The sequence below is a fragment of the Cololabis saira genome, chromosome 4 (assembly GCF_033807715.1).
Source record: "Cololabis saira isolate AMF1-May2022 chromosome 4, fColSai1.1, whole genome shotgun sequence".
In the NCBI taxonomy this organism is placed as follows: domain Eukaryota; kingdom Metazoa; phylum Chordata; class Actinopteri; order Beloniformes; family Belonidae; genus Cololabis; species Cololabis saira.
Window position 1 is genome coordinate 29,167,520 of NC_084590.1, and position 14,343 is coordinate 29,181,862.

Consider the following 14,343-nt stretch of genomic DNA (forward strand, 5'->3'; position numbering starts at 1 on the left):
AATAGATGAAACAGTTTGTACTTCCAGTGTTGTGGGGTTTTATTAATTCTTCTTCTTCTTCTTCTTCTTCTTCTTCTTCTTCTTCTTCTTCTTCTTCTTCTTCTTCTTCTTCTTCTTCTTCTTCTTCTTCTTCTTCTTCTTCTTATTATTATTATTTGTAATTTATTCATTTTGATATCATTAAAGGAGTAGTGGAAAGTCAAAAGTCTACACACACAAATCTGGATGGACATGAAGTGGTTGAATAAAACGGTTGAATAAGTAGAACAATATCTTCTTCCAAGGACTTTGGGCATTTCACTCATAAATATAAATCTTCACACATTTCATGCTGTTTGCTTCCAGAGAGGGCAAAACTTTTGACTTCGTCTGCACATTAAAAACACACACACACACACACACACACACACACACACACACACACACACACACACACACACACACACACACACACACACACACACAAAGCTACACTACTTTAATAATATGCAGTGTCCAGCTTAATCTTTTTGACTTACTCTAAAAAAAAAAAAACTTTTATATTTCAAAAGAACCATCTTTGGGTTTACATAAATAAAACACTGGAATTCACAGCCTCTGTACTTCTAAGAGTTAAAGCCACACTTTTTTCTTCTTATCAGGCCGTGCAGATAACAAATATGCAATGGTGAGACACAGCTTTTATGAGAAATTATGGAATGAAGGGAAAAAATTGCATATTTGAGAGAAACCAATTTAGAGGAGTAACAGATCCATGCACAGTGTTGTCAAATGTCAATTAAGGCTAAATGTCTCCAGATTTGCCACATCAAACATCAGTAACTGATTTAGCAGACATTTAAAATCTAAATGGGTCTTTTTAACAAAAAAAAGAAGAAAAACAAGCATTAGATATGTTTAACATGACATTTAGAGGAATAATTTGAGTTTTTGGAAAATTCACGCTGATGAGAAGATAATTGTAGATACCCGTCTCTGATAAATGCAGGACTACATCCAAAAAAGCGGCAAAAGCTTTTAAACTCTGATGGTTCAAGACAGTGGAGGGAAGACATGAAAGAGAGAAAAGGATGGGACTAGACCCTGCAGTGATTTCGCACTGCTGGTGGTGGATGAGCCGAGTAGGCGGGAGGCCAAAACTTTGGATGAGCCTCTTTAGGCATCCTGAAGAGCTGGAGAAGGGGAGGAGGGTTCATTTTTTTTGAAGATTTGTCAGAAGGAGAATGACAGAACAAGGATTAGCTTTAAAAAATAAGAATCACTATATTTTTGTCAAATCACTAGTTGCGTTTGAGAGCATGGGAAAAAGGAAATGATGAGGAGATAAGGGGAAATGAAACAGATGTTTTTTTTTACTGAAGATACACTAAAGCTTCATTAGATGTAGAAGTTTAGCCGTTTTATTCTGAAATTCAAGCTCTGATGTTTAGCTGGCCAGGTGCCTTATACTGTTATTCCTAGGGAGAGTAAGTACAGCACAGTGTGAATGTTGCTGTCATTGAACACACTTTAATATTTATTATTTTAATCTGGGTCACGTGAGAAAGTATGTTTGTTCTAAAAAGAAAAATATATTAAACCACTGATTTACTTTTTTAGTATTTCAGTCAAAAATAATTTGATCTGAATTACTTTCTATTAAAAAAAATGCAATGTCAGCAGGAAAACTGTTCTGACTTGTAAGAACTGGCAACATCACGACACTATTATCTGGTCAATATCGGTTTACAGATTTTCCTCGGACCTCGGACTCACAGAATCTTCAAAGTCAATACTTCAAAAAAACGTAATCCTGCTGCAGCAGCACCTCATTCAAGTGATTATAGAATCTTTATCAGCCATTAAATTTGACCTGAACCTCCTCGAAAGACCTACAGACAATTACTACTTAAATTTAGCATAATCCAACTTTGGGAAACAAAGATAGTCCTTATGAAAAAATGTTGAACCTCTGTATAATTATATCAACCTTGCTGCTATAAAGATATTATCGTCCCCTCGTAGTGTTATTAGCATAAAGAGGAGCAAATAGGTGAAAGTGTTTGACAAATGGAGAGCTGTTCCTGACTACTGAATGAGTCACACATCTTCTCAGGAATATTAATTTGCTGTCATGCAATCCATCAACACTTACCTTTATTGGAGGACATGCATTGGACTGACATTGGGGGGGAAAAAAAGATATGTCCCAAACCCCAGCTGTTTAAAGCCCCTAATCAAAAATGAATACATGAATTAAACAGCAACCCTTTCACTGTATACCTTAACCTTTCCTCTCTCCCATCCATCTCCTATCCATTTAGCCATCCCTCATTTCATTCACCCGCATTTCAAACAAGAGGCATCTTTGATTAGCGATACAAAGAGGTTGCCTTTAATAAAAAGACAATTTACAAGTCAGACTCAGAAGCGAGGCAATGACTGAGGCTCTCTAATTTGCGATGATAGGATGGAGCTGGTCCGTAGCACAATGACGCTGCAGTTCTATTGTTAGTGAAATGAACACCTGGCTGGCAGAGAAGTGCTAAATCATTTCCGTGTTCAGCCAGACCTGAGGCTCACCACGCAAAGTGGCACAAAGCAGAACATTACATTGCAGGCTGTCTGAATTCAAAGGTAAGTGTGCCTGACATGCAGGTTTTTCCTCCAACCCATCACCAACCGGTTCGTCAACTGAATTTATTTGCTGTGTATTGGGTGCTGTAATATTAACATCCACAGAATTGCCACATCAGTTCATTGAAAAAGAAAAAAGTGACAATGGGACATTTTTAAACCTGTTTACATTTGGCAGAGAGGGAAATTATACCTGTGAATTACCAGAAATGTGTTATTATGCTGTGTAGTCACAAGCTGATCAGGAAAAAGGGGAGATTTGTAATGCAAAACCAACTCACTGATAAGTAAGAAGCTTTATTATCTTTGCTCTGCAGCCAGAGCAGCAGCTGGAGGATTCTCTGACACTGCCAGTCAGACAGAGCCTCCGGATGTCTGAAAAATGAATAAGTAGTATCTTAGGCCCTCAGTCAATGCACATGTAACCTACTTACCGAGAGTTTCCCACTGACATGACTTAGTTAAGGCAAACATTAAACATTTTAAGATGTCTCTGATACCTGAAAACATATTTAACCATGTGGATGAGACCATTTGAATAAAATGTTATTTTTCAACTTACACAAGTGGCTTTAAACCGTGTAGAATAAAGTTACAGATGAACCCTACTGCTCTGTAAGCAACCCAACTCCTTTTCAAAAATCCTCTATAATTAGCAAACACAGCATGCTCATGAGATGGGAGACTGCATCCACTTCTTTAATCTAATGCTTGATTACATCCTCTGTGAAGTTTTAACACACACTCTGTCCTCTGGACTTTGACTGAGCCTTCAAACTTGGCTGCCATAGAGGAATATGTGCACCCTCTGAGAGTTAACGAATTATGTGCTGCAGCGGCTAATGAGCACATAAGATCTCACTCGCTCAAACACACACTCACAGCATAACCAACCACTAAAATATTCATTTAAAATCTCTGGCTGAAGCTATGTACCACAAGTGCGAGCGGAAGCTGACCTCATCCGTCTCGAGTCTGGTCAAAGGCCTGTAATCTGGAGTACATGTGGGCTTTACTACAAAACCAATGCTGAATAGACATCTTCGACAGCACTTCAGAAACCACAGTGATCAATAAAGTACTACAGGGAATGGACGAATACAGCATACTGTATTTTAGTCTTAGATTGGTGTTATCTGGTAGGCCTACTGGGATTGCAGATTTTCCTCTGGAGCATGACTTCAACCCATTTAAAAAAAATCTGTAACTGAACCAGTGTAACTGTGGTGAGTTTGTGGCCAACTTGTTAATAATCACATACATTCTGTTTTTAAAAACGAAGAACAGTAGCTGATTCTTGCTGATGTACCTTATCTTCAGTTTATTATTAGATACAGTCTGCAGGTTGTACTATATAACTTAAATGTGTTTATGTGTGGATATATTTCCATCGACCCATCTATATGAGAAAGTATAACCAAACCAAACAAAAAAAGAAGCATGGTTTATCAGATTCAATTTATTCCATGAGATTCTGTCTACTACTTCTGATTCAACACAATATATTTGACAAAAAATGAGAATGGCATTCTCAAAAATGATCAATCCCCTTATGTTTTGTTGCACAACCTTTAGCAATAATCTTCCAACACACAACATCTGTAGCTCTCAGTGAGACTATTGCATCTGCAACCAGGTGGTTTGGGCTCTCAAACCTCTGTGGCACCCAGCATTATTCATATATTTCAATAGGTTAATAACTGGATTAAGTTTATTTCCAAACATCAGCTCTCTATGACATCATAGAAGCGGAAGATTTAGTTGAATTTTCATATTATCTACCAGTGTTGGAGAGTAACTGGAATAAAATATTTTTTCAAGATGAAACTTGACTGTGTCCTGCACAGATTCTAACACCCTTGTGCCAGATGGAGCAAAACACTCCCAATACATCACCAAGACTCCTCTGTATTTCATAGAGGCATGATCGTCTTTTCTTTGAAATCCTATTTTTTCTGCTTGAACATACAGAAGAGCTGATGTTACTTGTCCAAATATTCAGTTTTGTCTCATCAGTTGAACAGACATTCCCCCAGAAACACTGTAATTTCCCAATGCCTTAACATTTAGAGATTTTTTGGTGAATATGCAACCCCCATCCATCCATTTTCTTCCACTTATCTTGGAGCCGGTCACGGGGACAACAGTCTGAGCGGAGATGCCCAGACTTCCCTCACCACAGACGCTTCCTCCAGTTCTTCCTTGCGAGGCATTCCCAGGCCAGCCAAGAGACGTGGTCTCTCCGGTGTCTCTTCGGTCTTCCCCGGGGTCTCCTCCCAGTGGGACATGTCTGGAACGTTTCTGTAGGGAGACGTCCGGGGGGCAACTGATACAGATGGCCAAGCGACCTCAGCTGACTCCGAGCTCCTCCCGAGTGACTGAGCTTCTCACCCTATCTCTAAGGCGAGCATCCAGCCACCCTGCGGAGGAAACTCATTTCTTCCACTTGTATCCGTGACCGTGATCTTGTCCTTTTGGTAATTACCCAAAGTTCATGACCATAGGTGAGGGTGGGAGTGTCAATTGAGCAACATAGCTCCAATGTAGTCTTATTGAATTTTCCTTTAACATGATTATATCTTATCTCTAATAAGTGAAAGATGACCACATGGTGTTGTACATCAGGGAAAATCTCTAGGGTGAAACCAATCAGTCTACCTATTAGACTCCATCATGGGCAGATTAAGCAAAAAAAAACAAAAAAAAAAAAACAAGGAAAAAACTAATTAAAGCAGCCCGGAGTTAAATAATGAGAAAATGTGTTCTCTAACAGCCTTGGACAATGTCACTTTAGTAGCTTTGTTCACTGCAAAAAGTCATGCAAGTTGAATCCCAGAAGAGAATAGCTTATAAAATGAAATCAGGTCACGCAATAATCTTTACTCAGCACTCTCTCTCTCTCTCTCTCTCTCTCTCTCTCTCTCTCTCTCTCTCTCTCTCTCTCTCTCTCTCTCTCTCTCTCTCTCTCTCTCTCTCTCTCTCTCACCAAACAATCTTTGGAAGTTTGAAACCCATCCCAGTAAGCTCATACTAAACTACACTATTAAATATGTATTATTTGCAATACGTCATCACGTCTCCAGCAGAATTTCACTCTGTTATGTTTGTACTTGTATTTAACCATCTAGCACACAATATCCTGTACAATGAAAGCAATAGTAGTATCTATGGACAACTGATGGCCTGAATGTATAGCAGTACAGGTTGCATGCAGGAGTACTCTGTTTTCCTTCAGAGCTCGGGCTCCAAAGTCAGTAGTTATTACTCAGCACCTCTCTAGTATGTTTGACGTGGTGTCTCAGCTCTCACTTAGTTTCACTTAGCTTCATTTATGTTCTACATTATATTATTTTTTCACCCAATGTGTGATTAGAAATTCAAAATGTGAAAACAAATAGCTTTTTAAAGACCTGAAATTGCAACTTGCATGTTAATGCTCATTGGCTAATGGTTTAAAGTGTGTTATCCACGTGATATGTTTTCTGAAGGACATTTCTGTTTCACCCCTTATGTGGATCAAATTTACTTACCTCTTGTGAATTTGACTCTTCCTTGCAGCATAAAAATCACTTAACAAAGTGAATTTGATATGGGTTGATTTATTCCAATAAGAGAAGACAAATTGCTCAATTCAAATTGCCTCAACACCTTAAGTAACAATGAATTTTGCATTCAGTTCAACCTGAAGATTAACTGAAAGCAAGTGCTGTATATGCATGATGATTAAGGAGGAAATCAATCTGTGAAAAATGTAAATTTTATTCACGTATTATATAACCACTCGGGACCTGTTCAGGATCTGCCCTGTCTTTTGTCCAATGTGAGTGGGGACAGGTTTCAGCTCCTCCGTGACACTGAACAGGAAGAAGCAGCTAGGAAAGATGCATGTATGGGTGGATGGACGTATCTTACATAACCACATTTGAATTCTTAGATCAGAGTTCATATCAGGACCAATGGGACAAGCGGAAGCTGCAGTTTTGGGCTCCACTCCTTCCCTAAAAATAATGATTATGACCTAAGCTGTCTTTTATGATGTGCAGTTGGTTGCACACGAAAGAAACTAATTGCTCAATCATCCACCACCTTAAGAGTCACAGTCCTCCACATGCCTGCTCATAATTTTTCCATCCAAAAGGTCATTGAAATATTCAAATTGCAATTCCCCAATTGTTTAATTATTTCTCACTGTAAAAAGTAAAATATTATCTTCTTTACATTCATATCCCCATCAGTAACCTTTATCACTCACCTTGCTGGGATTTTAACATCTATTGTGTATAACCAGGCAATATTGGTATTCAGCTTCACTGTCGTGAAAGGTGTAGTCGAGGGATCCATATGAACCATCACCTCATGAAAAATAAAGATGTTGTTGTTTATAGTCAATGATTTACCCATAGCACATCACGATTGCTGCATCTTATACATTTATTCAAAGGTGTTGAAAGCTGTTAGCCAGAGGCTAAACATGTTGATGATTATATTGTTAGGTTTGCAAGAAATTGAAAAGCAGCAGACCGTGTTTATAGTATTTCCTTTCAGGGATAAATGAAATGTTAATACTTTGGTGATTTAAAAACAAACACCAGTTTTGTGACACATGACCAAATGAAAATGGTTGTACCAACGAGTATGGTAGACTGATGAACATGAGCAGAGGTGTTTACCAGCTCCAGTGATGTCTTCAAGTATTTAGGTGTTAAACATGGGTTCTTGCTTGTGTCATTGAGGATGATTCTTAATCATGACTTTGCAATTATTATAACTAGCACCCACTTCTAGGAAAAGTAGCCACCGTCCTAATCAGTCTTCATCTATAGACATTTTGTCTAGCTGTTGACTGACTGATGGAGGCTTAAACGCTGAGATTACTTTGTATCACTTTCCAGCCTAGATCAATTACCCTTGATCTTCAAAGATTTCCTTTTCACGAGCCATGGTTCACATCAGCACATGCTACTTATGAGGAGCAAACTTAAAATGTCTGAGTGCCTTCTTCAAAGCATCAAAGTATCTCTAAATCAGACCTTAATAAACGTATTGCATTCACTGGACTGCTGCTGTGTAAATTACTGACTTTCTGGCCAATTAATGCATTCAAATTATGTCCATGCTGTTTCTTGCCACTGTGTGAGCCTATGATTTAACAAATTGGAGGGTTTTTTTTCTTCTGCAGTATTGCTACTAACTGCAACGACAGCACTCTTATAATCTATTTGAATAATTTAAGGTGTCAAGAAGACATGTTCAGGCCCTGTTTCATACATACTGATCAACAACAAGGACAGAAGTTTTAGCCTACAGTATTTTAGATCAAATCTGTGATCCAGATACATTTGTTAGATGAATTCAAACTTGCATGATGAGTGGGACCTTGATCAAGTATTACATTATAACAGAGATTATGTGTATCTCAGGGTTTGTTTTTATTCTATGACTGCAATTCATTGCCTAAAGGTGTCATGATGGCCCAGATAAGTCTTTCCCTCTGCAGTGTGTCTGTGTGGCCACACATAAAAAGTAAGTGCTTACATTATAAAGATTGGACCTTTTTCATCCTGCAGTAAAGTAGTTTAAAGATTCATTGAGAGATTTCAAGATGAGCAATAAATAAACATTTGAAACTTAAAATAGATAAATCCAACCAACTATTTTTTTTTACTATATAAATAAAATGGGAGACCCAGCTCTACTGGAGAAACATGAGCAGTTTCCTAAGGCAAAGTCATGTGAAACTGCACGAACAACCCCAGGGTCTACCCCAAGCGCTCTGTCTGAATTAACATGTCCAAAACACCTCCCTGGAAGGCATCCTAACTAGATGCCCAAACCACTTAATCTGGCTCATTTCAGTGTGGAGCATAATAAATTATTAAGATTTTTACCCAATCCCTTTGGAGAAATGTAATTTTGTCAGCTTTTATGCAATCTGGGTCCTTCCTCACAGTTCACGACCAACTGTTTAAATGTGAATCTACTATTAAAGTGAGTTTCCAGTTTGAATGACTTACAGTAAGAAAGCATCCCTGTTGTTCATAGATGATATGGTCATTACAGTCTTCAAGCGAGCCATTCAGGGACTACGGGGACAGTTTACAAATATGCTAAAAGATTCAAGTCTACACCCTTCGTGTCAGATGTGCACACAGGAAAGATTGGAATTAATGCATGAGTAGCTGGGTGAGAAACTGCAGAAAAGCTGATTTCTTCACACTTCTGCAGGATCAGCAGTAGGGGTAAGTCAAAGGCATCTCAATGGAGAGTAGAACTGAGCAGCAGTATTACTGTGATGCACAAAGGGTCACTGATCCTCTAGAGGAGTCAGTAAGGAGGCAGTAAATTGATCCCTTTCATCCTCCTGTTGCTCTCAAAGCAACAAATCCAATAGGCATATGTCCAATGCATTTAATAGAACATGTCAAATTTATATTCGATGAATACTTCAGTGGTACCTGAAAGAAGAGGAAAAAGACTTTTAAAACAAATGTTTGTCATAATCATTTTCTCATCTGTTTTTGGTTGCTCCTACTTTGTTCAATGAAATCCCTTACCTGCCCAATACTGTGAAGACAGTTCATGTAGTTCTTGTGCAAACTGTGGGACCACTTGTCACATTTATTGGTGTATGTTTGACAGCTAATTTGGTGTACACTCACTGCAGGTAATTTTCTTTTCACTGGCAGCTGTGAAACCTTTAGTTTATAAGACATCTAAGGCAGGGAGCACAAAGCACAAATGCAGCTAATCCGTATTGATGTGTCTCATGTACATAAATGTCCTCTACATCAGTTCACCATCCAAACCATCTCAACGCAATACAGACACTGGGGATTAGCTAGTTGACAGCTTTGTCAATAGTAACCCAGAGGAAGTTATACTCCCCCCAAGCATCATTATGCTATCAAATAACATTGCTTCTCTTGGGAAACCAACTGAGTTTTCAGTTGTAACAATATAACATGAGCCATGATGAAAAATTAATCTATTGGACGTGAGGGATGCTTGACTGTTTCTTGTTTCGGACTGTTTATTGAATGACAAGTTATTAAGCCCAACACCACTAAAGACTTTAAACAGTAACACAGACACACACAAATTACAAGATCGAATTAAAACAATTGGACTCCTTAAAACAATATGTCCTTACTTTGACCTTTGAACTGACCAATTAGTCTGCATAAGGAAAAAAAGGCCATGTGACACACTGCCTTTACTAGAATGGCTCTTCTGATAGATTTTGGATTCTAACAGTGTCAGGTTCTTGAATTTTGATGAAAAATCTCAAGAAATCTGCTGCACAATGGCTTTTGATTGTAAAATATGATGATGACAAATTTTTGTACCAGTCCATCGCGGACTGGTAAACAATGCAAATGCATAATTTTTTATTTTTTTTTGTGATCAACTTTTTATTCATTTTTTCATTTATATATATAGAGGAGAAGCGTCCTCACAGTCCAGGAAAAAAAACACAACAGAGCACCACCTGCTCAGATGCTGCTTCCCCCTTCCTCCCCACATCCTCCCACTCCCACCAACCCACTCCACCCCCACCCCATACCCCCCCAAATAATGGATCCAATGCAGAGCCAAAAAAAAAAAAAAAAGTACTTATACATATCTTACAAAAAAACCAACACAAAATAGAACACACAAAACAAAAGACAACAGCAGCAACAAAACACAAAGCACGTACACCATTCCCAACCCCCTCCCCTTACCATCCAGGAATCCCATGACATTCCCATTCACTAAATAAGCCATTCTAAACATAAAACCAAACAGACAAAGAACATGTAAAGCATGGACGAGTTGGACCACAAACATTCATAACCTATCAGAAATTTTCTCTAATAGATTTGACCAGCAATTAATATTGGCGAATGCATAATTTGTAGGTTAATATTTCTGACTTTCAATTCACCAAAAATGGGTGTCAGACTAGATGGGAAATGATCTAATGTTCAGGAAATTATCATTATACGGGTATAGAAAGTGGATGGATGGATGGATGGATGGATGGATGGATGGATGGATGGATGGATGGATGGATGGATGGATGGATGGATGGATGGATGGATGGATGGATGGATGGATGTTATATTACAAAACCAGCAGTAGTCAGGTCAAATGTTCCCATTCATCTTCAATCCACAACTGCTGCTTTCCCTCTCTCTAGCCAAAGCTAAGTGTACTGAGGCTGATTCAGCCGTTTGCATTTCCGCTATCACTAAGTGCTTAACAGGGCCAAATCAGCTCAATTTTTTGAGCGAACAGGCAGGTTTTACAATTCAACATATCTCTGGCTTATTTTATGGCTCCTCTTATTAAAAATAACTATTTACTTTTGTAACAGATACAGCAGATTCAGTTTTAAATTAATTCCATCTCTGAGCATTTACTCAATCTCTCCCATTGTGTCGCAAGTGCTATTTATTTTAGTGTACTGAGTCACTAGAATTAATTAATAAAGAACTAAATTAACATATGTTTCAGCATTTGATCAAATTAACTGAACTGAAACATATGGCTTTTTTTGTGATTCAGCTCATGATTATCAGCTTTCAGTGTTGTCACTTTGATTAACACACCAGACAGAATCGTTTTAAAAACTTTGACTTTATATACATTTTTCACTGAATATAGGAGATGAAAACTGATTTGATATTATTTTTTTTAAGTCTTTTTAACTGCTTGTTAAGTGATTCTGCCAGTCTGAATTATCTTTCAAGACTCATGTTTACTGGTGGCTATTAGTATTTTCAGTTCTATGCTAAGAGCACTGATCCTGATGCAGCTGGAGCTGCACCAACTCGTGTGTTTGCTCCCCTACATTATGAGCCAGCCTTTTTCATTTTGTGTTGATTAAGAACGCCTGTTTAAAAGGTGGGGAACTAGAAGTGGGGCATTCGTTTTTGTGGCTTAGTCATGATCTTTCATCAAGTCCAATCCTCCTACTTTAGCCTTCGGTTCAGGGGACACAAGACGACTAATTCACTTGCTATTTGTTTGCAGAGAAGCAGTCAAAACTCAACTGAACTCATCTGAACTGTGAACGTATCATTTCAGTAAGTAGGTCAGTTCAGTTTAGTCTCCCAAAGGAGACTGTTTTTAATTATTCTTTGTCACACACCATGGATTTCTCACCAAATCGGTGGAGTGACCTTTCCACCACAACGAACCGATGTGGCCATGTCAGAGAGACAGCAGAGCGGGGCTATCACCCCGATGGTGGGAGCATGGAAGATTTTTCTATGTGTGAATTGAGGCCAGGTCCAGCATAGCTCAATAGTAAGGAAATGCCAATTGTATCTCTTTAAATAAAACTATGGAACTGATCCCATGAAGAACCTCCATATCAGAGTAATCCCAAGTTAACGTGTCAAAATTGTGCAACTATGAAACTGACCTACTCTTACTTAATTTATTCTGTATTGTCATTATGTTTGTTATTTATATTTCGTATTCTCAATATATTTGTGTTATTTTCATTTTGCTTCAGTATGTTTTTAAAACAGCAGCCCCCACTAAAAAGCACATTGCAGATGAGCACAAACTACACAGCTCTTCATTTAAAGGAGCTGTATGTAAGAGCAATAATAAAACGAATCATAAAATGACCCCGATATGTCAACAGACATTTAAAAATCATGTTCATTTCAAATACTTATGTCACTGACAACAGCACTCAAGCCAGGATATTCCAGTTTAAAAAGAGGAGTTGCAGCCCTCAACGGATGTTTATGTTGTCATTTTTTGTTTTGGCCTGAAGCTCCACCCTCCCCCTATCTCCCAATCACCAAGTCAGTATTGTTTCTGAAGCTCCACCCTCCACCTATCTCCCAATCACCAAGTCAGTATTGTTTCTGAAGCTCCACCCTCCACCTATCTCCCAATCACCAAGTCAGTATTGTTTCTGAAGCTCCACCCTCCACCTATCTCCCAATCACCAAGTCAGTATTGTTTCTGAAGCTCCACCCTCCACCTATCTCCCAATCACCAAGTCAGTATTGTTTCTGAAGCTCCACCCTCCACCTATCTCCCAATCACCAAGTCAGTATTGTTTCTGAAGCTCCACCCTCCACCTATCCCCCAATCACGAAGTCAGTATTGTTTCTGAAGCTCCACCCTCCACCTATCTCCCAATCACGAAGTCAGTATTGTTTCTGAAGCTCCACCCTCCACCTATCCCCCAATCACGAAGTCAGTATTGTTTCTGAAGCTCCACCCTCCACCTATCCCCCAATCACGAAGTCAGTATTGTTTCTGAAGCTCCACCCTCCACCTATCTCCCAATCACCAAGTCAGTATTGTTTCTGAAGCTCCACCCTCCACCTATCTCCCAATCACCAAGTCAGTATTGTTTCGGCATCCGGGTTGCCAGCTCGGCTCTAATTATCGCAGCCATGGCAGCCTACGTTCCTGCTGCATTCTGCAGCCTACCTGGCAACCTCTGGTCGGGGGGAGGAGGGGGAGGGTACACGCCGCTCAACAATATTTTGAAAGTGACTGCAGTACCAGTTTTGGCCATTTCTTACAGACGGCTCCTTTAAATTGTACCTTGTTTATTGGTTTTTAAAAGTGTGTCACTGAAAGAGAGCACCAGTTTGTCAACAGTTATTTGGCAGGTGAGTACTCTGGTTTTATCACTGTTTCTATGCTCATTCTATTTTTTAATTTAAATTTATATTTGGTTGTCAAGTGAAATTGATTATTTTGAGGGGACATGGATCTAAAGTGAAGAACATGTTATAATAAAGTATGTACAATTACGAAACAGCTGAAAAATTACACAGTGACTATGTTCATGTTTACTCTTTTCCGTTTATAAGTAGCTTACATTGTGTTTTAATGTCACCATTGCATCTGTTGCTAAGCGATAATGCATGTGTTAAATAACTCAGGATGTCCTGTGATGAGGGAATTCACATGCAAGATATCCTATACTCTGGACAAACCTGATTTCAATGCCTTTGTATAGAAACAGGGTGGAGCATGCCTTTACTTCTCCACCTCCGAGACTCCCATAAAAACACAAATACACAACACATTTCCACTGTATTTTATCATTTTTTCATTTCTCTCTCACTGGTTATTTAAATTTTTTATTGTGTTCTTATTTGTGTGGCTATAAATAGGATTTGAAAGCATGGTTTGATTTTGTTTTTTATAAAATAGTTACTAAATAGTAATAGTTAATGCAGTCAATGTATGTATTTATTTATTTTCTCCTTGTCTGCATATATATTAATAGTTAATACCAAGATTAGTATAACTTAAAGCATAAGCATTTTAATCTTTTTTAAACATATATGTAAGGGGGATAAGAGGATGGGGGGTGTTGAGAGGTGGTATACGCTGCAAGTCTGAAATGAGAGAAACGCAGGAAAACACACAAGGGGCACACAGGCCTTTGGAATCTGCAAGAGAGAAAACAAACAAACAGAAACGGGAACAGGCAGAGACACAAACAGCAACCATTTCAGGTCTCTAAAACTAAATCTGGACTAGGCTACTGCAATTATCTGTCCCCCTAAAACTGTGGGGTGAGTATGTAGTTGAGTGAGCAGGTGTGTATGTCTGTGTTACTGTGTGTGTGCAAAGTGAAAACTAGGTTTTACCTGAACTGCAACTAGAGTGGAGGAAGGAAGGCACAACCCCGCCACCCGAGAGACCAGATGTCGACGATGAAGACCCCAGGAGTGGGCCCCCACCGCTGTCAGA